The sequence below is a fragment of the Papaver somniferum genome, chromosome 4 (assembly GCF_003573695.1).
Source record: "Papaver somniferum cultivar HN1 chromosome 4, ASM357369v1, whole genome shotgun sequence".
In the NCBI taxonomy this organism is placed as follows: domain Eukaryota; kingdom Viridiplantae; phylum Streptophyta; class Magnoliopsida; order Ranunculales; family Papaveraceae; genus Papaver; species Papaver somniferum.
Genome location: NC_039361.1, coordinates 56,938,248 through 56,953,355, shown reverse-complemented (window position 1 = coordinate 56,953,355; position 15,108 = coordinate 56,938,248).

Genomic DNA, 15,108 nt, shown 5'->3' with positions numbered 1-15,108 from the left:
GAATGTTTCAATGGTTGGAATGAAAGTTTAGATTACATAACCAATGATGGACATAAGTATTGTTGTGGAAACACATATGTGCATAAGTCCTATCCGTTGAACCAAAGTTTGCGAACTTTGTTGATCAAGAGAAACCAGAAGAATGGCTTGTTGCCAAGTCCGCGAACTCAGTCCGCGAACTGCCGAACTTCTCATCTCGAGAAATTATGCTAGAGTTGACAAACTAGCTGCGTCCGCGAACCGGCGGAAAGTCTTTGCCGAGATTTTCTGTTGGAGTTTGTAAACTCTGCCTGGTTGCTTAAGTCCGCGAACCTATTGTGCGAACTTAAGAAGGTTATATATCTGAAGATGATTTCTGAACTTAAACTTATAATGACTAAGGAATGCAATTTGCAAACCGTGGCTATAAAGTTCATGAACTGATTCAAGTGAATCAAATCATCTTTGCTTCAATTGTGTCTTGTGTAGTACATAAGATTTCCTTGCAATTGAACAACTCTCTAACTAGTTCATTTGAAGTCATTTGAACTAGTTATGGTGAAGAAGAACATGGTTGATATGAAATGCTCGTATGGCTAACCTTTTGGTTAACTATTGTTAAACCAACAACGTACACGTTTGGGTACGGTTAACAAACCTAGAAGCGTGCAGTTCATTTGTGTATAACAAGCTAAGTTTTCGATCTAACAGTTGAGAAATATTATCTTGAATCTAAATAAGGTTTTGATATAACAGTGGATATTGTTTGCTTTGTGACCAAGTCGAAACCCTGATTTGAAAAACTATATAAGGGACATCTAGCAACTCTACAAAACTAATCCCCACACCTCAAGTGTGATACTAGTTTGCGTGCTAGGGTCGTTTCTCCTTTAACCTTTGGTTTTCTTCTTCTAAAACTAGGTTAACGACTTAAATACTTCATTGGGATTGTGAATCCAGACCGATACTACTTTAATCGTAGTTGTGTGATGTGATCTTGCATCTTCTATCGTACGAGTACAATCAGATTGATTGGCTTGAGATTAATATCTCCGATATAAAAAGTAGTCACAAACATCTTCGTCTCATTGTTTGTGATTCCGCAACATCTTGTTTCGCTACCATACGATTAAGATTGTTGTGAGGTGATTGATTTATCTAGGCTGTTCTTCAGGAATATAAGACCGGATTATCTATTGGTTCTTGTTCACCTTGATTATTATCAAAAGACGGAACAAAAACTTTAGGTTTTTCTGTGGGAGACAGATTGATCCTTTGATAGACTTATCTGTGTGAGACAGATTTGTTTATTGTCAAAGCCTGCGATTTTGAGTCGTAGCAACTCTTGGTTGTGGGTGAGATCAGCTAAGGGAATCAAGTACGCAGTATCCTGCTGGGATCAGAGGCGTATGGAGTACAACTGTACCTTGGATCAGTAAGAGACTGATTGGGGTTCAACTACAGTCCATTCCGAAGTTAGCTTGGACTAGGCTAGTGTCTGTAACGGCTTAATAGAGTGTGTGTTCAATCTGGACTAGGTCCCGAGGTTTTTCTGCATTTGCGGTTTCCTCGTTAACAAAATTTCTGGTGTCTGTGTTATTTCTATTTCCGCATTATATTTGTTTGTATAATTGAAATAATACAGGTTGTGCGTTTAGATCATCAATTAGAATAATCCAACCTTTGGTTGTTGTTTGTCATTGATTGATCCTTGTATATTGGTCTTTGGTACCATCCAAGTTATTCCTTGTGTTTGATTAAAGACTCGCTGATTTCTATTAGCTTGAGTGAATAAAAACAAGAGAGAGATATTAACTCCTTGAGATACTTTTACCTAGATTGAGTCTGACTGTCTAGTTGATTCTCTAGAAAGTATTTCGGAGTTAGTAGATACAGATTGCTAAGCGAAATATTGGGTGTTGTTGTTAGAGCCTCGCTTTTTCAATTGGTATCAGGGCAGGCAAACAAGTTCAATACCTTACAAGTCTGTGTTTGTAGCGATCTGACTCTATGGACAGTAGTGCTATCTCAATAAATGCACCACCAGATCCAGGGATTTCAGAATTCTCTTCCATGACGGATTTAATAAAATCTGTAGAAGAAATTCTATCTAAACCTCCACCAGGTTTAAAATCCTTTGAAGTGTTTTCAGGGATTGAAAAGAAGCTTGAGAGCTTATCTCTTGATGTTGAGTTATACCTCCAGAAAGAGCAAGAATCTCTTTTCAGGCTAAATCAAGTTATGATGAATAATATTCATGTTGAGGTTGATATTTATTTACTAATCAGTGAGAGCAATGCTCCTCCTCTGCGTAATCCAATTAGTTGTGATAAACTAAACGAATTACAAGACGAGTTTAAATCTCAGTCATCTGAGTGTATCACCTCAAAGCATGAATTGATTCGTTGCTCAATTCCTGATACTTTCTATCAAGATAGTAGTATTGTCTTATTTTATGAAGAATCTAGGACGTCTCTTTTTATCAAAAGAGTTTCCCTTCGCAGTACTAAAAACTATCTGCAGAAACTGTTTTTTATAAGTTGGAAAACAAGAAATCAGAAACACAATTTTTTTTGGGTTCTCTTGAAGTTCTTTGATAGACTTATAAAAATAGTTCCTTGGGTGTTTCTCAACAAAACAAGATTTAAGAGTTGTTGGAAAGAAACTCTTTCTTGGTGCTATGGTGATCAAGACATTGTTCACCTCAACACAACTTATTTGTGTTGAAAGTGCATCCTCACCAAGTGTATACGGTGAGGGAAGCACAACAACCGGGGCGCACAGATTATATTCGGTAAGGCTGTAGAATTCAATTGGACTTTTCTAAAAAGGTATATCTATAAACTTGATCAATTTTTATGTTTTTATTACTTGTTTGAGTACTTATAATGATCCATATACCTTGATTATCGTTCATTTCTACCTAACTTGATCTGTATTTAAGGTTCTTAAGTGTTTAGGTTTGAAAACATTAGTTCGAGATGTTTGGACTTCATGGTACACATACCAAGTATGCATAACATCATTAAAAACCAAAATCCAGGGGTTTAAGTTCGCAAACCCCGTCTGCATACTGCTCCAGAATGCAAAAATGCGTTTGCAAACCCATATGCATACTTGACGTCGATATTCGGTAAACTTGTTTTGGCCGTATCTTCTTTGTCCAAACTCGGAATGACCTCATTCTTGTTGCATTATTTTCCTCTTTGAATTATCTTAACAATGGAAGTGATAATTATTGAATTTGGATGAGTTAATATTGGTATTTGTCATGTCTATTGTTTTTGAGTGTTTTGCTCCGTTTCGTTGCACTTGTTCCACTTCTCTTGGACTTGGGCACTTGGATTCAAGGAATAGTACTCTTCTAAGCTCATTTGTAGCTTTTACAAGATTTTTGTTGGTGAATCACAAAGAAGGAAGTTCAAGAATGGGCAGTAATATGCATTACTATGGGATTCTTGAATGTTCACAATCATTCTATGTGAACTATGGTGCATGGTCGTTAATGACTTTGTATGTTATTCTTTGAAAATATTTTTATACGCCTTTGGTAGATATTCTTGACATAAATCCGTGGGAAAAAGATTGATTCTACTCTGCAAGGACAAATCTTATTATATGTGCATTACGAGTTTGTCCTGATGCCTATGAAACTTCTTATGAGAATTTATTCTTGTTTTCGAGAAGGATTACTAGAGTTTGGAATAAAAATTATTGTGATTACACATAGCTATGTCCATTATTTTCATCTTCTTGTTTTTAGGTTTATTTGTTTAAATTCTAAAACTTTTTGGGAGATGATTTTTGCAGTGTTAATCTTTATGATTTTATATATTGCAATATGTTATGGGATGTGTGTGTTTACGTCCGTGAACCTGAATATCCCATACCTTGTCAAAAGTAAAGTCATTTGTGATCGGTATTCATGTATTGATTAAAGAATGAATGGACTTTTGACAAATACAAAAGTTAAGCCTATTATATCAAATTTTGATGGAAGATAGATTAAAATATTTTGTTTTCAAGGATTATGTCTATTAATATCGTTATGAAAATAGTGATGGAAAATAGAATGAATCCTTGTGTATTCCACAGTATTGATCATCCCTGATCCATATTTTATGTATTACTGTGAGGCTCCGTAATGTATCTTATGTTGAGCACTATACAACCAAGTTGATTTTTTAGCTTAGTTGGTGTTCCGTGAGATATGTTATGTCGAGCATATTGAACTAAATTAATCATCTTGTTTGGTTATTTAGTTATTTCTCTGTAAGTTTTCCTATGTTGAGCAAAAAAAATGAAAATTAAATTGATTACTTTTGTGATTAGTTTGGTTGTGTATTCCAATTAGATTAATTATGGGTTCTCTTGTAATTAATCTAGTTGAGTATTTTCGTGTCTCCATAAGTTCTCTTATGTTGAGCATAATCAATTGAATTGATCACTTTTTGTGGTTAATTTGATTGTGTATTCCGATTAAATTAATCATGGGTTTACTTGTGATTAATTTGATTGAGTTTTTGGATATATAAAATCATTCTTATGGTTTTTTGTGTCCAATAAAAATCCTTCTTTTCTTTCGAAATTAAGGTCGTTCCTTCGAGAATGACATCAAATGGGGGAGAGTTCTTTTGAACTTGTGCTTAATGGTCATATCTTGAGGGGTGTGCAGCTGTGGAATTTTAAAGGGGTTATCTTGTATCTTTAAACTCCTTGATGAATGCTATTAGCTTCGGCTATATGATTGCATCTAAATTAGATGGTATGTATTTTTTTATTTTAGTCATGAAATGTCTCTTACAGAAATTTCATTATGATCCCGTTCTTGTACCTTTGCCAATTTTATTGACAAAAAGGGGGAGAATTAATATGTAGTTCACACTACAAATACATATGATTTTCGGATCATTGTGTAAGGGGGGTGGTTTCCATGTGATATGGAGTATTGACTAAGGGGGAGTGATACATATCACCATAGTATTATTGTTGAAGTTGTGATACAATTGGACTTTGACACTGTGTAATAATACTATGACACTGTATAAAAATGATCGAGACCGATGCTTTCTCATTGTTATAGCTACGGATCTTTAACAACGGTATGCTAAAGTTACAACCTTTGGGATCATTGGAGTACTTGGAAGTGACGAAGATTTCGAGGAATGTTGAAGATTAGACATGTGGAATAGGAGCTACCAAAGTTTCTTTATATTTTTTGTATTCCATATGTATTGATAGTTTTGTCACTAAAATTGACAAAGGGGGAGATTGTTAGAGCATTGCTCGGTCGAACTCGCATGTGTTGCTATCGCAAGCATGTTTGTCAATGTTAGTGATCAAAACTATAAGTCTTGATTTCTAGTCTACTATAGCTAAGTCTCGGACTAGGATAAAAAGTGTAGTTGAGCTCAAGGACTTCATGGCGATTCATCATACAAGAAGAAGAACTACTCAAGGAACCGGTGGAACTTCTCGACAAAAAGGTATGTGAAGACTTGAACTTATCTGTCACTCAAAACTCTATCTACTCTATCTCCTACTTCTTGAGACAAAAAGTCGTATGCTATATATAGACTTAGATTATACACATTTGGTATTTCGAGCCGAGTATACCTTGCCTATCTATATCTCAAAATATGTGTTGGTAAGCGTTTCGCTTCGACCATGTTTATCTTTACCTAGTGACGTAAGTCATGATATGTTTCAGTCACTTTGAAAATTGCTTTGACGAGAAATGGTGTAACAACTATATAACGTCCTCTAAGAATGTTTCAATGGTTGGAATGAGAGTTTAGATTACATAACCAATGATGGACATAAGTATTGTTGTGGAAACACATATGTGCATAAGTCCTATCCCTTGAACCAAAGTTTGCAAACTTTGTTGATCAAGAGAAACCGGAAGAATGTCTTGTTGCCAAGTCCGCGAACTGACGAACTTCTTATCCCGAGAAATTCAGCTGGAGTTGACAAACTAGCTGCGTCCGCGAACCCAGTCCGCGAACCGGCGGAAAGTCTTTGCCGAGATTTTCTGCCAGAGTTTGTAAACACTGTCCGGTTGCTTAAGTCCGCGAACCTAGTGTGTGAACTTAAGAAGGTTATATATATGAAGATGATTTCTGAACTTAAACTTATAAAGACTAAGGAATGCAATTTTCAAAACGTGGCTATAAAGTTCATGAACCGATTCGAGTGAATCAAATCATCTTTGATTCAATTGTGTCTTGTGTAGTACATAAGATTTCCTTGCAATTGAACAACTCTCTAACTAGTTTATTTGAAGTCATTTGAACTAGTTATGGTGAAGAGAACATGGTTGATGTGAAATGCTCATTTGGCTAACCTTTTGGTTAACTATTGTTGAACCAACAATGTACACGTTTGGGTACGGTTAACAAACCTAGAAACGTGCAGTTCATTTGTGTATAACAAGCTAAGTTTTCGATATAACGGTTGAGAAATATTAGCTTGAATCTAAATCAGGTTTTCATATAACGGTGGATATTGTTTTCTTTGTGACCAAGGCGAAACCCTGATTTGAAAGATTATATAAGGGTACATCTAGCAACTCTGCAAAACTAATCCCCATACCTCACATGTGATACTAGTTTGCGTGCTAGGGTCGTTTCTCCTTTAACCTTTGGTTTTCTTCTTCTAAAACCAGGTTAACGACTTAAAGACTTCATTAGGATTGTGAAGCCAGACCGATACTACTTTTATCGTAGTTGTGTGATCTGATCTTGCATCTTCTATCGTACGAGTACAATCGGATTGATTGGCTTGAGATTAATATCTCTGATAGGCAAGATATAAAAAGTATTCACAAACATCTTCGTCTCATTGTTTGTGATTCCGCAACATCTTGTTTCGCTAGCATACGATTAAGATTGTTGTGAGGTGATTGATAACTCTAGGCTGTTCTTCGGGAATATAAGACCGGATTATCAATTGGTTCATGTTCACCTTGATTATTATCAAAAGACGGAACAAAAACTTTAGGGTTTTCTGTGGGAGACAGATTGATTCTTTGATAGACTTGTATGTGTGAGACAAATTTGTTTATTATTAAAGCCTGCGATTTTGGGTCGTAACAACTCTTGGTTGTGGGTGAGATCATCTAAGGGAATAAAGTGCACAATATCCTGCTGGGATCAGAGGCGTAAGGAGTACAACTGTACCTTGGATCAGTGGAGACTGATTGGGGTTCAACTACAGTCCAGTCCGAAGTTAGCTTGGAGTAGGCTAGTGTCTGTAGCGGCTTAATACAGTGTGTGTTCAATCTGGACTAGGTCCCGGGGTTTTTCTGCATTTTCGGTTTCCTCGTTAACAAAATTTCTGGTGTCTGTGTTATTTATATTTCCCCATTATATTTGTTTATATAATTAAAATAATACAGGTTGTGCGTTCAGATCATCAATTAGAATAATCCAACCTTTGATTGTTGATTTTCATTGATTGATCCTTGGATATTGGTCTTTGGTACCATCCAAGTTATTCCTTGTGTTTGATTAAAGACTCGCTGATTTCTATTAGCTTGAGTAAATCAAAACAAGAGAGAGATATTAACTCCTTGAGATACTTTTACCTAGATTGAGTCTGACTGTCTAGTTGATTCTCTAGAAAGTATTTCAGAGTTAGTCCATACAGATTGCTAAGCGAAATATTGGGTGGTGTTGTTAGACCCCCGATTTTTCAAATATGACAGCCAAACTTGACATACCAATGCTTAGTGAGTTCAACCGAGCTATGCTCTAACACTATTTGTCTATTATCAACCTGCTACCGTGACAATAACTTTAGAGCTAAGGTGAAGGAGTTCGTAACAAGGAGAAACGATCTACTGTTCAAGATTAATCACTCCCTGAAAGAGGTAACACACTATGAACAAAAACTTAATCTGTTGAAAAATTTGAGTATCCTTGAGTTAACTGATATTTCTTAAGATGTAAAAGAATTGAATGATCCAATTATCAACAGAATCTACAATAATGAGAAGGAATTCTTCGCACCATCTCTTAGGGATGAATTACCGCGTTACTAGTCAACTCTTTGTAGGAATTTATTCTTATTGTTTAAGAAGGAACACTAGATTTTGGAGTTGTTCTTACATATAACATTAGTTATTCCAAATACTATTATCTTGCATGCTTAAGTTTAATTAATTAAATTTTATTTTGGAAGATGACTTGCAATGCCTAATCTTCATGGATTATATATATATATATATTTCTTATTCTATGAGATTTGTTCTTTGCTATCATATTCTGGTGATTAGAACATATATTTCATATTTTCTTATATGTTAAGCTCTTAACTCTTGCATAAGAGGAGTAAAATATTTTAAGAATAACGATATTGATCTCTCCACGATTACACTTTTTGTGAATATACTGCTATAGGATTCTGTAAGATGTTCTTTAGGGATCTACTTACTTCCTTGATTGCGTAACCGCCAGGGGATAATTGGTGAACTTTAATCTCTACGTTCGTGCATGTCCAGAGAAGTTGTAATTATTATGTTGAGTAATGTCGCATTAGTTTTTCTCTTGTTCATAACTGGCATAGAGAATAGTTTTTGTCAATGATTATTTTTCTCATGAAAATCTTGTATCTTATTGCCTCTGATATGAAGATCAATAATTTTAGCTTTTTTGTTCATAATTGGCGAGAAAAAAAGTAAAATATTGGGATACATATTCACTTTGTTCGTAACTGGTGGCTAAGTTTTTTAATGTCCAAAGAAAATACTTCTCTTTTTATTAGAATCAAGGTCACTCATGTTGTTCTTTCGAGGATGACATCAAATGAGGGAGATTTCTTTTGAATTTGTGCTTAAACATAATATCTTTGTGGGGAAAGCGGATGTGGAATTGTAGGATATACTTGAGCCTATATGTCTCTTTGACGCAAACCAAGTTTCTTGGTGAAATCGTCTTAACTAAAAGTTGGTATGTGCTCTCTAGTCTTTAATAGTCTTTTGTTTAATTCATTATGATTCCTATTTTTCTCCTTTCCCAATTTTGTTGACAAAAAGGGGGAGAATTATTATGTAGTATCTTACTACAACATATGGCTTCTCGGAGCATTATGTAAAGGGGAGTGGTTATTGTCTATAGGTTCTACCTAATTTGCAAAAGAAGTAAGTATTGACTAAGGGGGGAACATATCACCATAGTATTCCTTCAAAGTTGCAGTGCAATTGAACTTTGAGGAAGGTATCAATACTATGTTTCAGTATGACAACCAATGAGTAGAGTGAATTTTCATTCTAATAAAGATATTTATGAGTATTCTCATAAGTTGTTAATGCTACGGATCTTCAACAACAAAGGTTCTAAACGAACACATGCAGAACCATAGAAGAACTTGAAGTACGAAGAATTCAAGAAGTTTGTTGAAGAACCAAGGAAGTCAAGCATAGTAGATTTTGAGTTGAAAATTTTAATTATTTTGAATATATATGTATTTAATAGTTATGTCACAAAAATTGACAAAGGGGGAAATTGTTAGACCAATGCTCGGTCGAACCCACAAGTTTTGCTATCTCAAGATTGTTGTCAATGTTAGATGATCAAAACTATTTCTTGATTTCTAGTCTACTAAGTCAAGTCTCGAACTTGGTTAGAATTTGGTAGTTGAGTATCAAACATCACCCTTGAAGACTGAAGCTCGACGAATACATTTCAAAAACTTATGTATCGGGTATGTGAATACTGAACCATTCTATTTACTCAATATATTACCATTTTATCTATTGAGACTATGTCGTATGACTTCTAGTACATTTACAAAGAAGAGATTTCGAGTCAAGCTTGTCTTTTTAAAAATCTCGGAATATGATTCTAGCATAGATGTTCAAAGGTCCTTAGCAATATTAGTTCGAAATAATTTACTGTTTGAGAATTAATTTTTGGATTAATTGAAAATAGCCCATATACTTGGTTTTATCATTTAGGAATGTTTCAAACATCATAGGAGAGAGTTTCATGAACTTATGATATTTCTGTTCCGGGTAGGTTTGAAAACCGGTTTGCAAACTATAGATATATGATTTCTTAAATACAGGAAGGTCGGCGAACCTGTTCGCAAACCTTAAGTTCAGTTGGGAGCAGTTCATGAACCCGGTTGGCGAACCGTGATGAACATATTTTTGAATGTTGGTATAAAAGGCTAAGGTTGTTGAACCCGGTTCGAAAACTGTGTCCATATGAGTTTGATCCGTGTAAAGGTTGGCAAACCCGGATCACAAATATAGGTCCTAAATCGTGAACTAGCCTTACGGTTGGAAAACCGTCTCACCATCTGTCCTAGTAAACTTAGCAGAGGCTCAAAAACTTACTTTTTGAATATGTTTAACGTTGCTATGACTTTGTTAAAACACTTCTAAGACTTCATTGATCACTTAAACCCTTATGTTTGTGCATCATGACTAAACTCTTAAGTGTTATAATGAATATCATATTTCTTATTGTTCATATGGCATATTTTCCAAACCGAACAATCATTATGCAAGGTTCCAAAACCGAACCACTATGTATATTCTTATATTGTATTTTCAAGACCTAAATTATTTTCTTGATTCCCAAGTTAACTTAGCTTAAATTCTAAGCAACCCTCAGTCTTAAAAATCTATAAATAGATCTACTCTTTCAACTGGGAAATTTAATCCTTGACACTTTGTGTCCTAGTTGATATAGAGTCGTCCTCTACGAATCAAGGTTTCCTTTGTAAAATATAATTAGGTTTAGGACTAAAAGACTTCACCTTGATGATTCGTGAAGCCAGATCTGACTATTTTTTTACCTTGATAGTTCGTGTATCCTGATCTTACTTTTATGTTATCAAAGTTTTCGCAATCTCTTTCAAGAAAGATAAATTCAAATCGCAAGGTTCTCTACGTCTTAGACTTTGTGATTTCTGAAGATATATTTCTGATAATTGATCGTTTGAAGATTGTTCTTAGATGTGGTTAAGAATCTACTTTGTGATACCTTGTCTATTGAAAACATACTTCCACACCTTGATTTCTCGATCTAAAGGGAAATAAATAGGATTATCTGTTAGAGGAAGATTGGTATTAAAAGTCTTCACTACGGCTGATACAACTCTTAAGTTGTAAAGGACGTCATCTAAGAGAATCAAGTGCGTAGAACTTTGTGAGGTTATAGGGATGTAAGGAGTGCAGTTGTAACTGAATCACTTGGAGGGTTTGATTTGGTTTCATTTACATTTCATTCCCAAGTATGATAATAGGCTAGTGTCTGTAGTTGGTTAATACATCTTGGTGTTCAAATCTGGACGAGGTCCCGAGGTTTTTCTGCAATTGTGGTTTCATAGTTAACAACATTTCTGGTGTCTTGTGTTTTTCGTTTTCCTCATTGTATTGTTTATCATTATAATTGCATATGCACAAGTTGTATGTATTCAACCTAAGTATATATGTCCATCTAATTGTGATTGATTACGAGAATCATTCTTGTAGAATTCAAATCTTAAAAGATAGTAACAAGTTTAATTTCTTGGCAGAATTCTGATTGTATTATTTGGATACGACTAGATTGGTTTTGTATATTGATTTTTGAGATCGTCCAAATACTCTTCTTAACAATCAGGTTCACGGGATAATGTGTTATACATACTGATTGAGAAGATGTACAAATTTAAACTTTATACACATATCGTCAAGGATCATTAAGTTGGTCTACTTGATATCGTATTAGGTTTTGTCTATACATGTTGCCGAACGAAAAAGTTGGTGGTGTACTTGGTACCCCCGGGGTTTCAATCCTCATGACACACATAGATCTATGGATTCCTCGATCTATTTACACGACTCGGGCTTGCCTCCACGGGTATTCCTCTATCCAAGTTATAACAACTTTGGAGAATACTGTTACATCATGCAACACGTCATAAGTGAAGGGTGATTACATCTTAAATGGGAGGATAAAATTATGGTATTGGTATGACGGTCTACATGAGTGTGAGTATATATCATCCTACTCACGTATGGTGAGGATAGTCGGTCACAAGTGATCATCTGTGGAGGATAAACTAAACCATTGAGGAGGAGGTATAATACCCTAAAGTAATCCCCTGTTTTATCTATTAAAAGATAAGAGCTTTTCAATTTGGTACGTATAGATGGTGATTTTTCGACCAAGGGTAAAATGATCGCTTTCGTAGATAAATAGAAAAATAGTCATATTTTAAAATCATCCGACTTAGATCGAGATTTATTGTATAACCCAGAAAATACTTGAACTTTGAGGAGGTATGTCCAATTTCCAATACAGGAAAAGAGACCTAGGTCCAAAATGGGTGCTTAGTCTGGCATACCCTGCTGAGGGATGCTACCCTTGCTGATGGATGCTACCCCTGTTGAGACTTTTATACCATACCGAGCTCCACAAACCTCGCAAAGCCTCACAAACCCGGTAAGATCTTCCACTAAACTTTACGGTCGGTTCCATATAACCAGGTCGCGCTCAAGACTCTCATACATTATTGTAAGAGCGTTGCTCGGTCAAACTCGCATGCGTTGCTATCTCAAGCATGTTTTTCAATGTTAGTGATCAAAACTATAAGTCTTAATTTCTAGCCTATTTGTAGATGTCTCAGACTAGGACATGGATAGTGTAGTTGAGCTTAAATCTCTCGATGTTCATCTCTTGAAGACGAAGAACTACTAAGGGGAGCTTGTGTAACTTCTTCTACAAAAGGTATGTGGAGACTTGAACTTACCTATCACTTGGAAAGTCTATTTATATTGTCTCCTATATTGAGACATAAGTCGTGTTACGATATAGTTTTCTTTATACACATTTGAGATTTTGAGCTGAGTATATCTCGTTTACATATTTCTCGAAATATGTGTTGGTAAGCTTTCGCTTCGGCCAAGTTCATCTTATATCATGAGAAAATTAGCGAGTAACATCTTACATGGTTTGTGTGATACAATCATTTGATGTAGACTTGGAATGTTTCGACACTGATTATTTCAATATCTTGAAAATTTCTTTGATGCTAATAGTGTGTGAAAACGGCTATTGTCATTATGGAAGAATGTTTCAATGATTGAAATAAAGAGTTGATGATGTAACCATATTTGGGTATAAGCATATATAGTGTGTTCTCACATTAGTGTATAAGTCCATAAACCGGGAGCCAAGAGTATCCATATGTGTGTATACGAAATTGTTGAAGGAGACAGGTTAAGTATGCGTACCCGTACGTATACTGGGGGAAGTTCTCGAACCGAGAATTTCTGCTGAGTTTGGTTTTGGCAAAACTCTTAACTAGTCACCTTAAGTATGTATACCCATATGCATACTGGCGGAAGTTTTGAACCGAAAATTTCTGCTGAGTTTGGAAACTTAACAAACTCAAAACCGGTTGCTTAAGTACGCATACCCGTACACATACTTAAGCTGGTTACTTTATCAAGTCGGTCAGTTCATGGACTTAAACATTTAAATCATAAGGAATGCAATCTTTGCAAACCGTGGCTATAATGTTCATGATTGATTTAAGTGAATCAAACCGATTTGATTTAACTTTTTGTTTTCTAAGCAATTGAACAACTCTTAACTAGTTTCATTTGAGTCATTTGAACTAGTTATGGTTAAGATGAATAAGGTTGATATGAGAGTAATCATATGGCTAACCTCGGTTAACTATTTGTGAACCAACCTGGCGTACACGTTTAGGTACGGTTACATAAACCTAAATGAGGGTACATTTCATTTGTGTGTAACAAGCTAAGTTCGATCTAACGGTAGAAAGATATTAGATTGGTTAAATCAGGTTTTTCATCTAACGGTGATTATTGAATGCTTTGTTACCAAGGTAACTTAGCTTGCAAACCCTAATTCGAAAACTATATAAAGGATAACTCTAGCAACAGGAAAAACTAATCCCCATACCTCATGTGTGTTACTATTTGCATGACTAGAGTCGATTCTCCTTTAACCTTAGGTTTCTTCTCGAGACCCTGTAGGTTAACGACTTGAAGACTTCATTGGGATTGTGAATCCATACCCAACTATTATCTTTGTAGTTGCATGATCTGATCTTGTTGTTTCTATCGTGTTGAGTGCAATTGAAATAATTGGCTCTAGATTTTATATCTCCGATAGGAAAGATAGAAAAGTAATCAAAAACAAACTTCGTCTCATCGTTTGTCATTCCACAATAACTTGTTTCGCTAGTATATTAAGTTTATTATGAGGTGATTGATAATACTAGTCTGTTCTTCAGGAATAAAAGTCAGTTTTATCAATTGGTTCTTGTTCACCTTGATTTATCAAAACACGTAACAAAAACTCTTGGTTATTTCTGTGGGAGACAGATTTATTCAATCCTATAGACTTTTCTGTGTAAGACAGATTTGTCTATAAAGTCTTCGACTTTGGGTCGTAGCAACTCTTAGTTGTGGGTGAGATCAGCTAAGGGAATCAAGTGCGTAGTATCCTGCTGGGATCAGAGACGTAAGGTGCGCAACTGTACCTTGAATCAATGTGAGATAGATTAGGGTTCAACTACAGTCCATTACTAAGTTAATTGGTAGTAGGCTAGTGTCTGTAGCGGCTTAATATAGTGTGGCGTTCAATCTGGACTAGGTCCCGAGGTTTTTATGCATTTGCGGTTTCGTCGTTAACAAAATTATGGTGTCTGTGTTATTTCTTTTCTGCATTATATTTTGTTATATAATTGAAATATCACAGGTTGTGTGTTAAGATCACTCAATTAGAATATCCAATCTTTGGTTGTTGATTTACATTGATTGACACTTGAACATTGGTATTTGGTACTATTCAAGTAACTCCTCTTATATTCAATTAGGCTCGCAGATTTCTATTTGCTGATTGCAGATTGAATTAAGAGTTAGAGATATTAAACTGAAAAGGCGAGGGTACCCAAATATACCTTAAGCTAAAACTTTTCCTACCTATAAGTCCCTTCTCCGAAACTTTCTCCGAAAGTGATTGTCTATGGACTGAGTCGAGACAATGCAACTAATCGGTTCACACTTAGTGTGATCGTCTATGGATACGAGATCGAGACAATATAACAAAGATGTATGTTTACTTGATAAAAAGGTTCGGACTTAACCAAACACAATAG